A 19,566-nucleotide genomic window follows, 5' to 3' on the forward strand; every position below is an offset into this window, starting at 1 on the left:
AATATGTCTTAAAGTCATTTTAGCTGTCAGCCATTGGCCACTATTAAATCACTCTCAGAAGTGAATATATACGAGTTTACTAGCAGAGTCAGGATTACCTACCTGAATTCAAGGCTGCTTAGCCTACATAGTAAGTATGATAGCAAGACATCTCTAAATTATATGTGATAATACACCCTTAAACACACATACCTATTTGAATATAATTTTGCCTTGTTGTTTGAGACAAGCTCTAGCTAGCCTAGAACTCATTATGTAGAGTTTAATGAACAGTATTTATATTGAATCTTATACAAAAAATCTGGTAAATATTTTATCCTACACCTTTAGCTTATTATTGAAAGCATGACAGTTTTCTATACAAGAGGGAGTTTCCAAGTAAAAGCCTTCATATTTACTTATATTTCAAGAGAACTGGAAGTGGAGAAGAATTTATACTCATTACATGCCTATAGGTTGTTTTCCTTCATCCAATCATTCTATGAAATCAATAATAGTTTTCTTGAACTCTTTCGATTTTAGAAACATTTAACTAGTTGATTTGTAAATTGTTCTGTCTGCCTATTTTGTGTTACTGGTAAGACTCCAACTATGGAAGCTGAAACTATGGAAGAATATTGAAGTAAATATTCCAGCTACAAGTAAACCAATGACTTTTTAAGAATGTTTTTCTAGCAGAAGCAGACAGAGATCCATAGACAAGTACTAGCCAGAGCTTCCAAGGAGTCCCATTGAAGAGAGTAAGGTGGGCTGTACAAACCAGGGGAAGTCAAGGTCATGACAGAGGATCACGCAGAGACAGCTGACCTGGGCTCTGGGACCTCATGGATACTGGACCACCCATTAGGGAGCATGTGCTTGGCAGTTGTATAGCTAGTATGTTTGTGCAGATTCTAGCTGTGGGATCAAGACCTGTCCCCAGCCACTGGCATTGTGCTGGATTTTGGGAAAGTATTCCTCAAATTGGCTTGCCTCTCACAGCCTTAATACGGGGAGAGAATCTTGGTAGTACCTCAATTGGATGTGCCATTCTTTGCTGACACCCGTGGGAGACCTGCCCCTTTCTGAATGGAGAGGAAGAAGTGGATGGCGGTAGAGTTGAGGTGAGTGGAGAGAACAGGAGTGAAGTGAGGGGAAACAGGAGGCGGGATATAAAATAAATGAAAAAATTTAAATAAAAATAAAAAATTTAAGAAATAAAGAAAAATCAAAAAGAATGTTTTTCTTTGTAAACGGTTTGTTTATCAAGACAGGGTTTCTCTGTAGCTTTTGGAGCCTGTCCTGGAACTTGATTTTGTAGACCAGGCTGGCCTTGAACTCACAAAGATCTGCCTGCCTCTGCCTCCCGACTGCTGGGATTAAAGGCCTATGTGAAAGATACCCAATTCGGGTGTTCTCCCCTCGGGAACCCTGACACCCAAGAACCAAGATCAGTCCACACTGGATGCAAAAGCAAGAGGTATTTTTATTTCGGTAGCGCTATCCGGTGACTCAGGGCTCCAGGGGGAGAGTGAGAACCCTGAGCAAAATTTCAGCAAGCTTATATAGGCAAAATTGATTATGTTCTCAGCAGTTTTCAGAGCATAAATGTCACTAGTTATTTTAAACAGATCAGACAGTGACAACGGACAATATTGTTTGTTCATGCTATTTCCTAGATGTTTTATTTTGGCCCTGAAATTTCCCACTATCATTCTAAGTTTGGCACATGTGCCAACCATAGATATCGTGTTCTCCTAAGTAAACCGGATGTTCTCATGAGAACAGGCCAGCTTCAGGTCCTGGGGGTCTCGAGGGTCTTCCACCAAAACAGGATGTTCTCATGAGAGCAGCTGGCTGCAGGTCCTGATAGCAAAGAGGATGTTCTCATTGGAGCAGGCCAGCTGCAGGTTCTGAGGGAGGGGTCCTGGGAGTCTTTCATTCCCCCCTTTTCTTTTCTCATGGATTTAATCATAAATCCATGTGTTTGAAAACTTCTACATCATTCTGCTTTAATATCTGATATTGCTGGGAGAATACCATGGTTTGGATAACTGAAAGCCTGTCTTTTATAAATTGCACCAGGCAATTTAAAATGAAGGGGCCGAATGTAAAGATAGGAAGCAAAATAAGTAGGGGCCCAGCTACAGTGGGAATTAAGGTCATTAACCATAGTGATTTATTAAACCATCCTTCAAGTCATCCTTGTTGAGAATCATATTCTTTCTTTCTCTGTTTTAAGCGTTCCCTAAATTTGGTCATAGATTCCCTAACCAATCCAGTATGGTTAACATAAAAACAACATTCTTCCTTGAGTGCAGTGCAAAGGCCCCCTTCCTTTAAAGACAACCGATCCAGGCCCCTCCTGTTCTGGAGCACCACCTATGAAAGTGAGGTTATAGATATATATGTTCAATATATATATGTTCAATATATATATGTGTATGTATATATATAGATATATATATATATATATATATATATTGAAAACAAAATCAAAAGACTTGCTCAGACAATAACCACATGAAAAGAAGTATAACTGATGGGATAAAATAACTCACATTTTACAGAGCACTATTTATACAGCAGTGTTGAGAGAAGATAGTAAAACACCTCCAGGGCATGCAGAATAGCTCTAAAAAATTATCTGATGAATGAGGCTTGAAAGTAACTACACGGTAGACATTGTGAACCATTGTCCACTGGGAATAGCACCCATCACTGTGGCAATAATAGTCTATTGACTACAAAGAGCTTATCTCAGTCCTAAGAAATACATGGATGCCTTATCACTGTAAAACAATGTCCTTATGCAAATTTCATGAAACGTATTTTTCCCTTAAAAGGCAAGTTCAGTATTATGAAGACAAATCTCCTTTGCTGTAGACACTGGGAGTGTTGATCCTCAACTCCCGAGAATGCGCCTGAGAGGTCAGCTTCAACCCAGCTGGGGCCATATGACATTCACCGGCTTCCATTGTGTTTTGTAGCATCAGCTTCATCCAAATGTACAAGGGTTGTGCCCATTGCGAGAACTTCAACAAGCAATGAAAGAAAATGCAATACAGAATGACAAATGTTCAAAACAAAACAAAAAGCCCTAAAGCCAGAGGTCAGCCAATGAGGAAGCAGAAATCAAGAATTAGGTTTAGTTCGTAAGAGGTACAGAAAGACAAATATAATTAACCCAGTAAGTCCTAAAAGCTCAACATGTCATTAAAACATTAGGCCAGCTTGGACCTAGGGACAACATTCAGAAATAAAATCAATGGGGGTGTAAAACGGAGATGGTGTATTAGGATTTATGTTCAGAACTAAAACAAAAATAGAAGAAAAGGATCAGCAGTATCTTGAGAACCTAAACAGTGGTTCTCCAGCCTCAGTACTCAGAGGGACTGGAATGGTGATCGTAAATAAAACCATATTTGTTTATCTTCTGAAAGTCATGCCATTCCATAATCTCATAGATTAAAGCAAGATTTTCCTGTGGAAAAGCAAACCCTGTCAAGAGGTGAGAAAGATTTAGGTGTGCTTGCTTCTCTCTGCATTTACCTGCACAATACGGTCTGATCTGGAAAAAAATCTCAAACCGTACAAAATAATTCCTGTCAACAGGTCCCAGACACATATGGGAGGAACAGAAAAGAATTACTTTTTGCTTCTGCTATCTGATACTGTGTTTCAAAAGACATCAACTCTTAAAAAATGAGCAGAGCCCTGTGAGCTTCTGACTTCAGGAAAGAAGAGCCTTAAAGGCGATGTAAACCCATCTCCCAGCAGATGTGCCTGTCCTGTGCAGGCCTTGAGCTCAGGAGATCCATCACCAGGGTCAGCCATAGTCAGCAGATGCGTGAGCAGCAGCTAACTAGCCAGGAAACAGAACTAGTGGCAGCGATTGCTGGGGTGTTTTGAACCCAGAACAGGACAGAGGGAGATCTGTCCAGTCATTTTTGCTGGTCTCTAGGGCCAATTTTGTCAGTTTATAAAAATTTTCTTTTAGAATTTTATTTATACTATCTATCTGACCTGAGCTTTGGGGTTGGTAAGCATAATTTAATCTTTAATTGATCCCCAGTGTCTTGGCCATGGCTTACTTGGGCAACAAAGGCAGGTCTATTATCAGACATGATTACCTTGGGCATTTCAAACCTCAGGAAGATTATTTTTATGATCTTCTTAGCCATTACATTGGCTGTCTCAGTCCTGGACAATGTATGTTGGCTATCTTTTTTGGCAAATGTGTGGCCTTGAGAAGGCTCAAAATTTCCGCAAATGTCAACAGTCCTCTTTGTCTGTATATTGTTCTGTGTATATGGGTGGTGGCAAAAGCATACCTGCTGTCAGTGTAGACATGTCCTCTGCCATCCATAGAATTTGTATCAAAGCCACAGGTTCAGCCTTCTGGGTGGGTCACCGTCCCTGAAGGGAGGCTACTCACCCAAATCATTAGCTTTCTGTTCACCACTGCTGCCCCCACATTTTGCTTACCTTTAGTATTTTATACCTGCTTGGCTCAGACCCCCAGCCTTGTGCCCCAGGCAAGCTTTGCCATCATTTCTGGCTCTGCCTGGCACAGCTCAGCCTACCATTCTGCCAGCCGCTTGTCCTTTCTGCAGGTGCTGATATAATCCAAAATCCATCAACGGGCACAGGAGCAGCAGTCCAGTGCAGGAGGGTACCTGTGGTAGCATTGTGAGTGCTCTATTGCAGTCTGATAGGGGTGAAGGGAACAAGACTGCAGGTTGAGCAGCCAGGGCTCATGCAGGCTTTAGGGCAAGTGTGGCACCAAGGCAGTTGCTAGTAGGCCAGGATTTCTCCTGTGGTGATGGCAGGGGGAGGTGTTCATCCTGGTGAGGAGGGCGTGGTGGAGGCAGAGGCAGGCAAGCTGACTGTGTCTTCTGCAGAACTGAAAACAGCCTGGAAAGCGAAAGTCCCTTGTTTGGTCAACAAAAGGCTTTGATCAGGGGTGACCAGGGAGTGTGTCCGTCTTCATTTGTCTTTGATCTTCTGTTGCCCAGGCTCCCTATCTATCTGAGTCCTGTCTCTCTTTTTTTTTCTAGTCAAATTTCTTGTCTATTATCCCTCCGGTTTTCTCTTTTCTCTGCCTCCTGCCTTTTTCTTTTATTTCATTTTCTCTGTCTCTCGTTTAACATTTCTCTATCTCCCCCAATTCTGCAAGGTACAATCTTGCAACCTATCTATCTGCTGTAACTTTCTCCTTATATCTGATGCTGACTGTCCTATGAAGGCCATGGCTATCACTGCCTGATGACCTTCAAAGGTTGGGCAAAATTCCTGTAAACCTTCATTAAACATTTAAGGAACATAGATTCTAACTGGCCCCTGGAGAACCTCTCTTACCTTGGCTGAATTAGTGGGGTGTCTTGCATCTCCCCCTGAGATTTGCTATGAGCCCAGGATTTTTTTTTATTTATTTATTATGTGTACAATATTCTGTCTGCATTATGCTTGCAGGTCAGCAGAGGGCACCAGACCTCATGACAGGTGGTTGTGAGCCACCATGTGGTTGCTGGGAATTGAACTCAGGACCTTTGGAAGAGCAGGCAATGCTCTTAACTACTGCGCCATCTCTCCAGCCCTGAGCCCAGGATTTTGACTTCCAGTTTATCCTTTTAAGAATTAATTAGACATCATCATGTAGAAGAATGAAAATAGATCCATATTTATCTCTATGCACAAAACTAAAATCCAAACAAATCAAAGACCTTAACATAAAACCAACAATATTGAACCTCATAGTAGAAAAAGGGTTTTAAATACATTTTTAAACACAGCCTCAGTGGCATAGACATTGAGAAAAACAATCAATAAATGAGATCTCCAGAACTGAGAAGCTTTTTGTATAGCAAAGGATATAATCAACAGAACATAACATCAGCCTGTAGAATGGGAAGGTATCTTTATAAGAAAATTAGGAACCTAGTCCTCATAAGAACAAATAATCCAGTAAAATTATGTTACAGACCTAAACTGTAAAATCTCAACAGATGAACTTAAAATAACTGAAAGATATTTAGAATTTGCTTAAATAACATTCTTAATCATCAGGGAAATGCAAATTAAACAATTATGAGATTTTTGTCTTATCCCTGTAAAAATGACCAAGATTAAAAATATTGTTCGACAATTTATGCTTAAAAGAATGTTGGATAAAAATAAACTGATACAACTACCTTGAACAATAGTATGATGAATTTTCAGAATTAGGTAACACATTATCTTAAAACTCAGCAATACCCTTTTTGGGCCTATTTATAAAAGATGTTTATTTATATCATAAGGACATGTGTTTAACTATGTACATAGCAGAATTATTTTATCATAGGTAGAATCTGAACACAACCCATAATGTATCTCCTTTATATCAATAATAAATGAAAATCATCATATTTTTAAATAGTCATAAATATTATAAAGAATCAAAAGGCCATTTTAATTTAACCTCATCAATTAGCAAAATCATCATTGCCATTATAGTGGGGTGAGAGGCTTCAGCTGATCTTCACCATGTGGGGCAACTCGGGGGCCCCCAATCCATCACAAGCATTGTGAGCACTAAATTTTAGATCTAAACATGGGCTGTTTACATGGCCCTGGCCCAGGGCCAGGGCTTTTACAGTGATAGTTCTTGAAGACAATGTTGTCCTGTGCCCATCTAAACAGAGCTGGAAGTTCATTTTTTTTTTCTGGACATACTGCGTAGTTAGAAATATAGAAACCAACAATCTGTAGTTTTTCTATAAGCACATTCTTTTAATGTGACTCAGCTTAATTTCCCTCAATTTTTAAACCAGAAGATTTACCCTGGACACAGCACGTGATGACTGCAACAGAGCATCCCTAGAGAGAAGCTATCAGGGCTGGCAGACCCTTGAAAACATCCCTGCCAGTAGGAGCTGGGAAGACCTTGGCATTGGCTATAAGCGGAGGGAGCACCCTAGATTGTCTAAGGCAGCCTTCCCCCCCAAGTCTTCCTGCACAGTGCTGGTGAACTTCAGGTCAGAAAGGAGCCCTGCTGGAGTAAGGGAGGATGTCACATTCAGCACAGGGACTTCAGTGGGGCAAGCATTCCCCTCTCGTGGATGCTTCAGCCCCAATCTCTACCTGCTGTAGCAGGGAGAACTAACTGTGAGAAGAGGTGGGCAGGATTACAAAGCCTAAGAGGAGTTATGAGCCAATAGCAGAGGCTCCTCACCTGGGGAATTTAGCTGGAGCCCGTGGCGAGCTTTCCCCGGGCCTGCCTTTTCGCCCATGGTGACTGGAGGGGGAGGGGCCCAGCAGTTGCAACAGCAAGAGGAGCGGTGGGACTGGGTATCAGGGAGGCAGGATTTACTGTTTTGTCACTCCAGCATGGAAAACGAGATGGGGGAGGGGCAGACTGCCCTTATCAAAGTCAGAGAGAAGCCAGCCCCTGCACTGTGCTCTGTAACAAAATGGTTTTACCCAGAGTAGGGGAGTTCCCTGGATAAGCTCTCCTGGTGGCCATTAGGGTCAGGCTGGCTTGCCCTGTTGCTGGCCCATTTTAAAAGTGGGCCATTCCAGGAAGCAGACTGCTTGCCCTCTCTCAGATTTCCACAGCTTGGTCTGCAACTTCGCTCTAAAGTTAGAGCAAGGGTCAGAGGTGGATACTTACTGTTTACTGTCCCATGGTACCAGGTTTAGACTTCAGTACAAATAGATATACAAAAACAAAGACACAACATATAAACAGAACAATCAGACAGCCGGCAACGCAAAGCGCAACTTCGGTGAAAAACTGAAAGTACAAATTCAGAAGGGGAAGTGAAAACGCCACCCTGCACACGCACAAATCCCTAGGATTCATGCTGAGCCCAAAAATATTGAGCTCCCCAGATCCCCTGGAGCATCCCCCGGGGTGGCAAGGGAGGAGTCCGAGCTTGTCAGTCCCTCCTCAGGCCACCTCAAATACAGAACGGCAACGGATCCGAGCCCATTTACAGACGCTGCACAACAGGGTTAAGACAAAAACAAACAGAGAACAAATAATCAGACAGACAAGGACGAACAGATGCTGGCCAACTTACCTCCCAGTGGGCTTCCGGTTGGTCTGGGCGGGGTTCCCCAAATCCAGGACGAGCCCCCAAATGAAAGATACCCGATTCGGGTGTTCTCCCTTCGGGGACCCTGACACCCAAGAAACAAAATCAGTCTGCACTGGATGCAAAAGCAAAGGTATTTTTATTTCGGTAGTGCTATCGGGTGACGCAGGGCTCCAAGGGGAGATTGAGCACCCCGAGCAAAATTTCAGCGAGCTTATATAGGCAAAATTAATTACGTAATCGGCAGTTTTCAGAGCATAAAGATTACTAGTTATTTTAAACAGATCAGACAGTGACAATGGACAATGTTGTTTGTTCATGCTATTTCCAAGATGTTTCATTTTGGCCCAGAAATTTCCCACTAACATTCTAAGCTTGGCACATGTGCCAACCATAGATATCGTGTTCTCCTAAGTAAACGGGATGTTCTCATGAGAACAGGCCAGCTTCAGGTCCTGGGGTCTTGAGGGTCTTCCACCAAAACAGGATGTTCTCCTGAGAGCAGCTGGCTGCAGGTCCTGATAGCAAACAGGATGTTCTCATGGGAGCGGGCCAGCTGTAGGTTCTGAGGGGGGTCCTGGGGGTCTTTCATGTGTCTATAGTATCTCTCCCAGGATGCTAACCCATAATCAGAGTCTTCTGTTAGAGACTGGACCTGACATTCTGCTAAGATATGTTACCTTGGGGAGACAGGCTTAGGACAATACTTATGAAAGTATGATGTGAGCCTTGTGTGGTGACCATCAGCATAATAAAGTGTAAGTTTTGTTTACTAACTATGCATATCTCCCTTCTTGCTGCTGATGAGGGACGGATAAGGATACTAGCTGAAGAAGAGCCTCGCAGGCAAGCTCCATTCCTCCCTGGTTCCTGTACTTTCTTGGCCCTGAGTGGAATTCCTACCCTGACTTCTACCAGGACAGGGAGTGTAACCTGGAAGTATAAGGTGAAATATATCATGTCTTCACCTCAATTTTCTTTTGCCCATGGTGTTTGCCACAGCATCAGAATAAAATTAGTGAAGTTGAGCTACAGAAGCCTGAACAATCTGAACACAGAGGGATCTCCAAATAGTTTTGCTACACCACTGTAAGCCGTGCTAGATTGTAGAAGCCTTAAGAAGCTGATAAACTATCATGCTCTTCCAAAAACCACATGCTCACAAGAATGCCAAGACGAGAGGAGCAAAGACAATTAATTAGTTCTCTTCTACCGTGAACATCATTCAAATGCACAGGATAATGTAAGGCACAGTCTGGTCTTCTTCTCCCCACTCTACAGACTTTGTTTCCCATAAATAAACATGGATTTTCTCAAAGAATTGGGAAATTTAAGATGCATTTGCATCGAAAGTGCCATAGAAAGATTTCATTGACAGTCTTAGCCAGCGAGCCAGTGGTTGCAATGCAGATGTTTGCAGTGTTTCCAGGGATGCAGATCCACAGCAGGAGTGTGGAGGTTGCTGAGAGCAGTTGCTTTGGATTCTGTCATTGGTAAGTAGTGTGTGCATAGGGCTGCCAGTGAAGGTAGATGTCCCTGGTCTTGAAGCCTGATTAAGAGTTTCTGAAATCATTAAGGGAAGCAGGGTAGCTCTGCAATTTAGGACAACTCACAGTGACTTCCACGGGGAGAGCACATTTCTTGCCAGAAATCTGTAAGAGCCACAGCACAAGCTCCTTATGCACATTCCGACTCCTGCAAATATCCAACTTCCTCTGCCTCAGAGGCTCAGACAAGGTGAGCAGGATGCTAGTCTAGTATTGTCTGTTCAGCAGGTTGGGGGATTTTGTTGGAAGATTTTCTTTGTGAGAAATTCTTGGAACTCACACTGATGTTGGTGACATTTTTAACTTGGAGATGTCTAAGTTTGGGGGTTGTGGTTTTTATTGTATCCATGGTTTATTTTGTAATTCTTAAGAGACATTAGATTAGGGGCAGTAGAACAATCAGAGGGGGTGCTTCTTCAAATAATTTGAGGGCTGGACAAACCTCTCTCCTCTCACCAGCTCCCTACCCAGACAGCACAGTGGGCTCTGGGATTGGGGTGGGGAGGAGGGACAGGTCAGCATCAGGTTTAGGAAAAGAAGTTACTTTTTAAATTCTGACATTTAGACAAAAGCCAACATTTCCTCAGGGACGTGAGAAAATATTTCCTACCTCCTAAAGAGGACTTTTCTCCTGTTTCTTATTAAAATGACCTTTGGCTCCTCAGTGCAGAGACCTGGGGTGCAGATTAGCATACCAAGGGCTGAGCAAGTCTCTAGGCTCCTACAGTGCCTACTCACAGGTACTTGTTAAACCCGTGGTTCCCCCATTTTACCCAGTGTGCAGAGCTGCCATTTAGTGTCTTTACTGTGCTCACTTCATTCAGTCACTAAGCTCGTCCTCTATCCAGAAGGCTGGGCAGGGAGAAGAGAGGCAGTAGGTGCAGACTGCAGTTATGCAGGGTGAGGTGATAAAGTTTGCAGAGCCATTGGGTGCTGAGTGACTTTCCTTCTACATGCCATTGCAAGGGGAATTATGGGAAGGAGGCACACTTGGTGAGCATTGAGACACAACCAGGTTCCCAACCCCACCTCAGCCTCCTCCTTCTCTTCCACCTAATCACCTAACTTCTCTGCACCCAGGAGCCCTCATTAATGATCCAGCCACAGGTGTTCAGTACCATGTTCTGGGGCCCTTCTACCTTGAAGATCCAGCTTTACAGATGGTACAAAATACTGTGTCTTTTGTGGTCAAACTGAGAAAATAGCTAGGCAGGGCAAGGCAGGTCAGGGCAGGACAGACCAGGGCAGTTCAGGTCTGGTCGGATCAGGTTGGGGCTGGGCAGAGTAAGGCAGTATATTTATCACCCAGGAGCCTTGGGGCCTGGTACTGGAACCTGGGGGCCAGGAGCCTTTGCCTGACAGGAACTTGGGGGTTGGGGGGACAGCCAAAATGCCCATAGCAAATTGTGGGTCATAAGTTAAAGAGACCTGTCACTGTGGCTGTTAAAAGCCACACTTGATGAAGTGAGTGATTTTCGAGGTGTCTTTGCTGTCAACTCTCTCCTCCATGAACCATGTGAAACCTACTTTCTCTAGCTGGAGGAAACTGACATCCAGAGATGATAAACTGTCAGCCTTACACTGTGAGCATCTCTTACCATCGCACTCTCCTCTTGGTACTTCTTCTAAGCTGTAACAGCCTCATCCTGTGGCACAAGCAGTGTCTGGTTAATTGCTGTTTCCATCCTAAACCCTACAGTTGTTGGATTCATGAGATTGAGAGGAGGAGGGCCAGGACATGATCAAGGTTGGGTGCCTGATAGGGAACTATGTGAAGCACTGCAGACTCAGGTACACAGATGCATCTTTCCCCTGTCAATCAAACACTGTCCTGCAAAAGTATACTAACTGGGCAGGATATAGTCATATATTCAGGAGAGATGGAGAGAAAGAAACAACAATTAATAAAACAGAGGATATGAGAGCAAGTGGTATGTGGGAGGAGATAGGAGGAGGAAAGGGACTGGAAGTAATGAGGGAATTGTATTTTTATTTCAAATAATATTAACTAGGAAACAAGCACAAATTGGATCTTTATCAATCCAATGTGCATATATGTCTCATATAGGAGGGGGAACCTCCTCATACATAATGATTAAGGATATGGCTCAGCACTCATTGAACACAGTTCCTTATGCATAACTGAAAATCCAGAGTGTTAAAGAAATCTTTGGGATTTTGATTGCTAATTCAGCTTCTGTAAGCAACTACATGTATCCTCTCTGGGCCACATGTCTTTTTTGGTAACTTGATTTTTAAATAGTGAGTACAAATCAAATATATGCATATGAAATATTTTCATCTTTTAATATTGAGTTTCCTCAAAAATACTGCAAGTTGAGGCTTGGGTGATGGACCAATGGATGCCTTAGTTTCCTTTCTGTTTCTGTGATAAAAAGCATGACAACAAACAACATTCAGAGGAAAGGGATTATTTGGCATCTATATCCCGGGTAACAATCCACTGAGGAAAGTCAAGACAGAAACTCAAACAGGAACTTAAGCAGGAGCCATGGAGAGTTAGTTGTTTGCTAGTTTGTCCCTCATGACTTTGTTAACCTGTTTTCAGATACATCCCAGGCTTTCGGCTCAGGGGAAGAACAGTCCATCCTGAACTGGGCCCATGCACAGCAGTCATTACTGAAAGGAAATCCCCCAAACACTCATCTACAAGCAATTTGATGGAGATGCTTCCCAACTGAAGTTCCTCTTCAGTGTCCTGGTGCTATTTACTTGGACGGAGAAAACAGATAACAGAGCAGAGTGACGGGCAGGCAAGAACTGAAAAAAAGGCAAAAGCTAACATCTTTAGCGTGTTACATGACACCTAAGGTACACAGAAAACTTAGGAGGCACAACTGAGTCAATGTGTATGTAGTGAAATGTGGACGTATTAACAAAGGTGCGTATGGATTGAAGACGGTAAGTAACTGAAAAATTCAAAAAACTTATACTTTTAAGATGCAAGCTTATTCAAATTCTGGAATATTTCATATAAAAGCAAGGGAGAAACAAGCCAGAATATTCAACTATTCAAGTCGCTAGGTCTAGAGAGGGAAAACTATGGTGCTGTTTTCATTTCAGGTCCAGGACTCTGAAAGCCTGAATGCCTTTACTTCACTAGATTTTGCCAAGTGTCTACTCTGCTCCTTGTGAGATGCTTTGTTCTATATCAGATGCAGAGCTACAGCGTAGGTTCTTTTTTAAAGATTTATTTATTTATTTATTTATTTATTTATTATGTATACAACATTCTGCCTCCATGTAAGCCAGAAGAGGGTGCCAGATCTCGTTACAGATGGTTGTGAGACACCATGTGGATGCTGAGAATTGAACTCAGGACCTCTGGAAGAGTAGCCAGTGCTCTTAACCACTGAGTCATCTCTCCAGCTCCCAGTGTAGGTTCTTTGCATGTCAACTGTAAACTCCTGGGCCTTTATTTTTACTATTACTCATGTTCAGCATTGTTGAATGAATTTTCCTGACAATGTTAAAGCATGTTTGCTTTGCGGTTTGCGATCTTCAGAGTCTAGTTTATTTAAACAATGAGGATGCCTGGTGAGTGTATTCTTGGGGTCAGGATCATGGAGGAAATGCAAGTTATTTTCATGGATGGGTTTTGCGATTGGTTGGAAAATATCTATCCTAATGCAGGGATGGCCTGTCTGTGGGAACCCACGTGTGACTCAGTTTCCATCTGGACTCATTTCTGACTTAAAGAAATCATTTGAGTTGCAGCTTGCCTGCTCTTCTTTTTCTATTAACATTGAGGGCTGTGAGTAATGTCTGTGTTAACCCATAGAAAGGGCATTTTTTGCCCAGATGAAAAAGCACATTTCTCTATTAAGATTTTGGCTGGTGTGTACCAGCTGGAGGCACACCTCCATAAAGATTAGTAGCTGCTTGCTACTAGCTGAATTCTTGTATTGAGATAATGCACCTGCTTGAGCTTCCTCCCAAGGACGGTGCAGGGAGGTGGTCAGCTGGCTGTGCTGCTCTTTGTTCTGCCTTTGGCCTGTAGTGTCTGTGCTGCCTGAGAAATGAACTTGGGGCTGTTTGGTATTGACCTTCAGTCCTCCTGCTCTACCCTATGTTTCTGTCTGCATTTCTCTTCATCAAACATTTCCTCAGCCTCAGCGCCCCCTCCCAGGAAACCCCAGCTGATTTCTGCCAGAGTGGGCCCTGACAGCAGTCCAGATGCATCTTTCCTACACAATCAAATGGGCATTTTCTCAGATCAGAGGGAATAGGTTTACCTGTCAGTGTGCTCACCCTTTAGGTTTTTCAGGAATTGGTGCTGTCATAACAGACATTACTTTGAGCCTTTTCATACATGTTCTATATTTTCTCCTTTAAATATTGCCTGAGAAGGCTGCTAAGACATGCAGAGTGGAATGCTCTCAGCGGAACCCACTCCTCCTCCTTCCTCTTTTTTTTTTTGTAGAGATGTTCCTATTCTGCGCATGTGTATTCTATGCCGCATTTATTGCATTTATTCCTTACTTCTTGTTTAGGAAACATTTTCTGCTGAGGAGAAGATGGAAGGTTCATTTGCTATGTCTCAGTCTCAGTGTTCTTTATTTGAGAGCTTGTGTTTTTTTTTTTTTGTTGTTTTTTTTTTGGAGTGGTAAAACAGAAGAAAATCTTAATTCTATTCAAACCCAGCCAGGGCTCTGTGAAGGTTTAAAGGTATAAAAATAACATCAAGACAGGAATAACACCCACATAAGTCACTGTGGCATCCAGTTTCTATTCACAAAGAAAAAGCTCCAGTCCATCTTTTAATTTTTTTTGAAAAATTCCTGACATTACAGAACTAAACTGAAATGTATTAATATTCCACTCTTACATTTCCATGACAAACAAAAATTCATGAGCCAAAAAAAAAACCCCAAAAAAAGGAAAAGGGGGAGAAGCTTATAAAACTAAATATGGATATCTCAGCGTAACTGCTGAACAGAGAAAGAATTAAAACGCTTTTAATTAAAAAATCATGAGTGGATGATAAAGTGTGTAGAAACTGAAAATTTACAAACTATTTAAAACCTGGAATTGCTGACTGTTCAGAAACTACACAGATGGATCATGGGTGGTGGTGAACAGCAGAAAGGGATTATGGGTGAATCTGCATTGTTCTAGCTGCTCCCCATGCCACCTGTCTCCGAGGAAAGCCTGACATTGATTAGATACTGAGCCAGGCTGATGCTGGCAGCAGACCCAGTGATGGTGACCTGCCTATCAGTAGATCCTTCCACTGGGTTTGCAATTTTGATCTGCGCCCCAGACATCTGACGGATCTCATTGATTTTGGCGCCCTGACGCCCAATTATGCAGCCAATCAAATCATTTGGAATGGTGAGTTCATGAGAAGTAGTTTGAGCAGATGCATCCAAACCCCAATAGCCTTTCACCTCTGGAGAGCTGGATTCAATGCCACTGAATCCGGTGTTGCCATGGGTCATGGGAAAATGAGACTGTTGCATTGCCAACTGGTGCAGCTTGGTCAAATCTGGCTGTGGAATGGCATACTGTCCTTGAATGGTATAGGCCTGACCACCTGCAAAGATGACTGGAGAACTCGAGGGCTTGGGCCGGTACGGGATGGTCACGCCCTTCGGGGGGGACTCCAACATGACCACGCAGATCTGTTTGACACACTCAATGATGGATTGCGGAATGCCAGCAATAGTGATTGCCCGCTCAGTTGAGTTGGGGAGCATATCCCCTGCCACCTGGACCTGAGCCCCTGTACTCTCTCTTATTTCCTTGATCTTGCAACCACCTTTTCCAATGAGAGAGCCACACTGACTAGCAGGGACCACGAGCCGTAAGGTAACTGGGGGTCTGCTGGCAGCTGTGCTATTGGTCATAGAGCTGCTTATGTCCTCTTCCAGTTTATCAATGATCATAGCAAAGGCTTTGAAGATGGCATTAGTCGGTCCAGCCAAAGTGATAATTCTCTCAGGACAATTCCCTTCTGAGATGTTGATACGTGCACCACTCTCCTCGCGCATCTTCTTAACAGATTCTCCTTTCTTTCCGATGATACTGCCAACTTCCTTTCCATGCATAAGTAGCCTGATAGTAAGAGTGACATTTAATCCACCTTCAATCACACCGGTGTCCATGTCTAGTAGTTACAGGGAGTTGGATTTTTGAGTGGTCAAGTCTTTGGTCACGGGTGGGAGTGAATGCCAAAACTGGAGGCGCGAGTCAACTGAGGGGAAAAGGGGAGCGGGCGGGAAGGGGAAGGGCGGGAGGCCGGGGGCGGAACAATAGGGGCGGGCGGGAAGGCGAGGGGGGCCCCGCTGGCGGGCGGAGGAGGGGAGTGGAGGAGGAGGAAGGGGAAAGAGACCCCGGGGCGGGTGGAGGGCGGCGGAGGGCGGGCGGGCGGGAGAGGGCGCAGGCTGCGGCTGCTCCGGCTGCTGCCTCTGCTGGTCTGGGCGAGAGCTTGTGTTTTAAAGTGACTGTAAACTAGTGTCTTTACTAGACAAGACACAGAGAAAGCAGAAAGTAATTGAAGTGAACAGTTAGTTACATTTGTCCGTATCGATGCTTAACTCCCCACAAGTCACTATGATATTATTAAGAGCTGAAATGATTTGCATTGGGCAGGAACCTATGACTTCCACATTCAGTGTTTGAGTGATATTTACCAAGGACCATTTACCGAGATGATGCAAAATGATAACAGAGGAGATTAGTAGCCAGAGAACTACCACGGAACAAGGAAGGGCAATGTCTTCAGGTTGTGCCACGAAGTCTGAGGCACCCAGAGCACTTTTAAGGCATAACTCATAATAATAAGGAAAACATAGATTTCATTGCAAAATGCATATGGTTTCCACAACATATATTTGCAAGATACACTAAGCATAAATGAAATATGCATACATGTATATATTTAATATATGTGGGTACATATTAAATATTACTATAGACCTATAGAAATAAAAACAAGGTACTGACATCAATACATTCATCAGTTGAATAGAATTTGAATAGAAGCCTACAGTCTGTGTGTACAGCAACCTGATATTTGATAAAGAGGCCAACCACACACCTTGTTGTAAAAATAGCATCTGCAACCAATATTTCTGGTTAAACAGGGAAGATACATGTAGAAGAATGGAACTTAGTTCTAATTATTTTAGCTTGAATATAATTCAAACCCATACAAATCAAGGACCTTATTATAAGATGTGGTATTCTAGATTTGGTAGAGAAAGGATTAGGGAATGCACTTGAATTTAGAGGCACTAGAAAGGATTTTCTGAATAGGGCCGTGCTAGTACAACCATAAAGACCAAGAATTCAGAAACCGGAACAAATGAAACTGAGTAGTTTCCGTACAGCAGAGGACACAATAATGGAAGTAAGAGACAGCCTATAGAATTTGAAAAATCTTTACCAGCTACCTGTCCAACAGAAAGCTGTTATCTAGAATATAAATAGAATTAAATAACTAAGAAATACATAAGTACATCAATAAAAAGCAAGGATAAAAGCAACCCATTTAACAAAATGAGGCGTGGAACTAAACAAATAGTTCACAAAAGATGAAGACCAAATGACCGATAAAGTTCTTCAAAGCTCAGTATTCATAACCATCAAAAAAGAAAAAAGAGAAAGAGAGAGAGAGACAGAGACACACACTGAGAGAAATTAAAACTACTTTGAGATTCCATCTTACCCCAGTCAGAATGATTAAGTTTGGAAAAATGTCACCAAATGCAGGCACGGATGTGGGGAGAGGGGAACAGATTTTTGCTGTCAGTGGGAGTGTAAAACTTGTGTATCCAGCTATGGAAAGCAGTGAAGATTTTTCTCAAAAAGCTAGAAATAAATCTACCTCCTACACCACTGCACGGCAACTACCCAAGGACTCTACTATATCCTACTACAGAAATACTTGCTCATCCATGGTCATAGCTGCCTTATTCCCATTATGCCTAATAGGAGAAAATGGGTTGGGAGTACACCGTCACCAAAATGGGAGTTCTTTGCTTAAAGAATTCTTATGTTTCAACATAGCAGAAAATAGTTTTGACTGCTAAATTAATTTCATTCTTTTATAATAAAGAAAATGGTGTCTGTTGGGATCACTTGGAAATTATTTTGTATTCTATGACTGATGATTGAAGGTAATTCTGCAGCACAGTGAGGAAATGAAACCTTTTTAAACAAATGCAAGAAAATAGATTTTCAAGGAATTCTTGTAAGATTTATATAATATAGCATGCAAAGCAACTTGTTTTGCTCTAATCGTTTTATAACTCAGAAAACTTTTGAAAACAAATTAATCCCCAGGTTTATGTGCCTGTTTGGTTGTGTGAGAAAATGACTTCCATGAGAAGAGTGCAACAGATAAGATTCCTTTGGATCCAAAGTAAGAGGTGGTTAAGAGCTTCCAAATTTGCTTTTGTTATCTGCATTCCAGTCATTCCACACAAGAATACTTGCTTAGTGATCTGCACAGTCCTCATACTAATTTTTATCCAATAAGCTAAAAGAATTTTACAGTTCAACTGTAACAACACCAAGAATACAAATCAATATAGAAGACTGAATAAACGATCCCTCAAAATCACTGCATTAATATTAAGCTGAGGCTTTTGCATGCAAGACACTGCTCACTCATCCCCTATAAACCCACCAAAATATTCCAGACTGCACACACATCTCCTACCCCTTGCTCCATAAACCAGTGTACAGCTGTGGAGGAAGACTACCCCTCCTCCACACCTGGCTCCATAGCTTGGTCTACAACATAGGAAGAAGAATTCCCCAGCCCCACTCCTGGTTCCATAGCCTGATCTACAACATAGGAAGAAGACTTCTGCTATACCAGATGCCAGGCTTGATCTAGGAAACCCAGTTAAGGAACCACCCACCCACTTCCCACTCACACTCCTTAAACCCTGCCCTCAACCTAAGACCTTACTGCTTACCTGGTCTCTACACTAGGGCCTACAGTCGCCAGCAGCTTTTCGAGGGGAGCGCAGTTCTCATGATACCAGCAAAGACTCTGCTTGCTACCCCATAAACCCTTCATGCTTGTCCAACAACTCTAGACTTCAACCGTGCCCTTGGGCCCCATGTCTCAGGCTATTTAGAAGGTGTCCTTGTTTTTATCAGAGACCAGACAGGCTCAAGAAACCTCAGGTCAGACACTGCCCATCAGTTGACACTCCTTAAATCCTGTCCAGCAGCAGCAGACAGCACACCTTCCCCTGGGTTCCACACATGGGCCCACAACCCCAGCAGTTTTAGAGGAGGGAAGGCTGGTCCCAGAAACCCCAGGGAAGACACTGCCCACTGCCCACTAAGCCTGTTTAATCCTGCTCAAATATAGCAGATGGCACACACCTTTCCCCACACTCACTCTTCATTCCTGATCCTGGTCTACATCATTGGAAGATTTTTACTTTCTCAGATGAAAGGCAAAATCCAGGAATCCCAGGTCTAAAGTCTTCTAAAGAAGACTTTAATCTCACTGGAGCACAGTCAGATCTAGATTCCTGGTCCTAGGAACCCCAGAAACCAGACCAGATCTAGGGACTCCATACTGCACACCCACTCTTGGGCTCCAGATCCAAGTCAATGACTTTAGAAGAGGACTTCAGCCTCATCTAGCCATCCTCATGAAACCCAGAGCAGAGTTAAAGCTTTAGCTGTTGTGAACCCAAAGACACACTTGCCACCAGAACTCTTGGTCATTGAGGGCAGAAGACCAGAAAGGAAAGAGAAACCAAGGAACAAAACCCTCATGTAACAAAGACAATTTTAGGAATCGACACCTGGACCTAAAATCTCCTCAAATACAGATGGGTAAACGTCAGTGGTAAGAACACAAACACCAACAGAAAATGCAATAATGCATTATCAGAGCCTACCTATTCTACAGCAGCAAGACCTAAACAATGCAGCAGAGCTGAAACACAAGAAAATGACCTTAA

The 19,566-nt window shown here is 42.9% G+C and overlaps 1 pseudogene; it reads right to left on the minus strand.

Annotated features, from left to right (window-relative positions):
* Positions 1 to 14,570: 14,570 nt before the first annotated feature.
* On the minus strand, positions 14,571 to 15,895 carry LOC148118602 (poly(rC)-binding protein 2 pseudogene; annotated as a pseudogene).
* Positions 15,896 to 19,566: the final 3,671 nt, after the last annotated feature.

The sequence above is a fragment of the Myodes glareolus genome, chromosome 22, assembly GCF_982192425.1.
Source record: "Myodes glareolus chromosome 22, mMyoGla1.1, whole genome shotgun sequence".
NCBI classification, from domain to species: Eukaryota; Metazoa; Chordata; class Mammalia; order Rodentia; family Cricetidae; genus Myodes; species Myodes glareolus.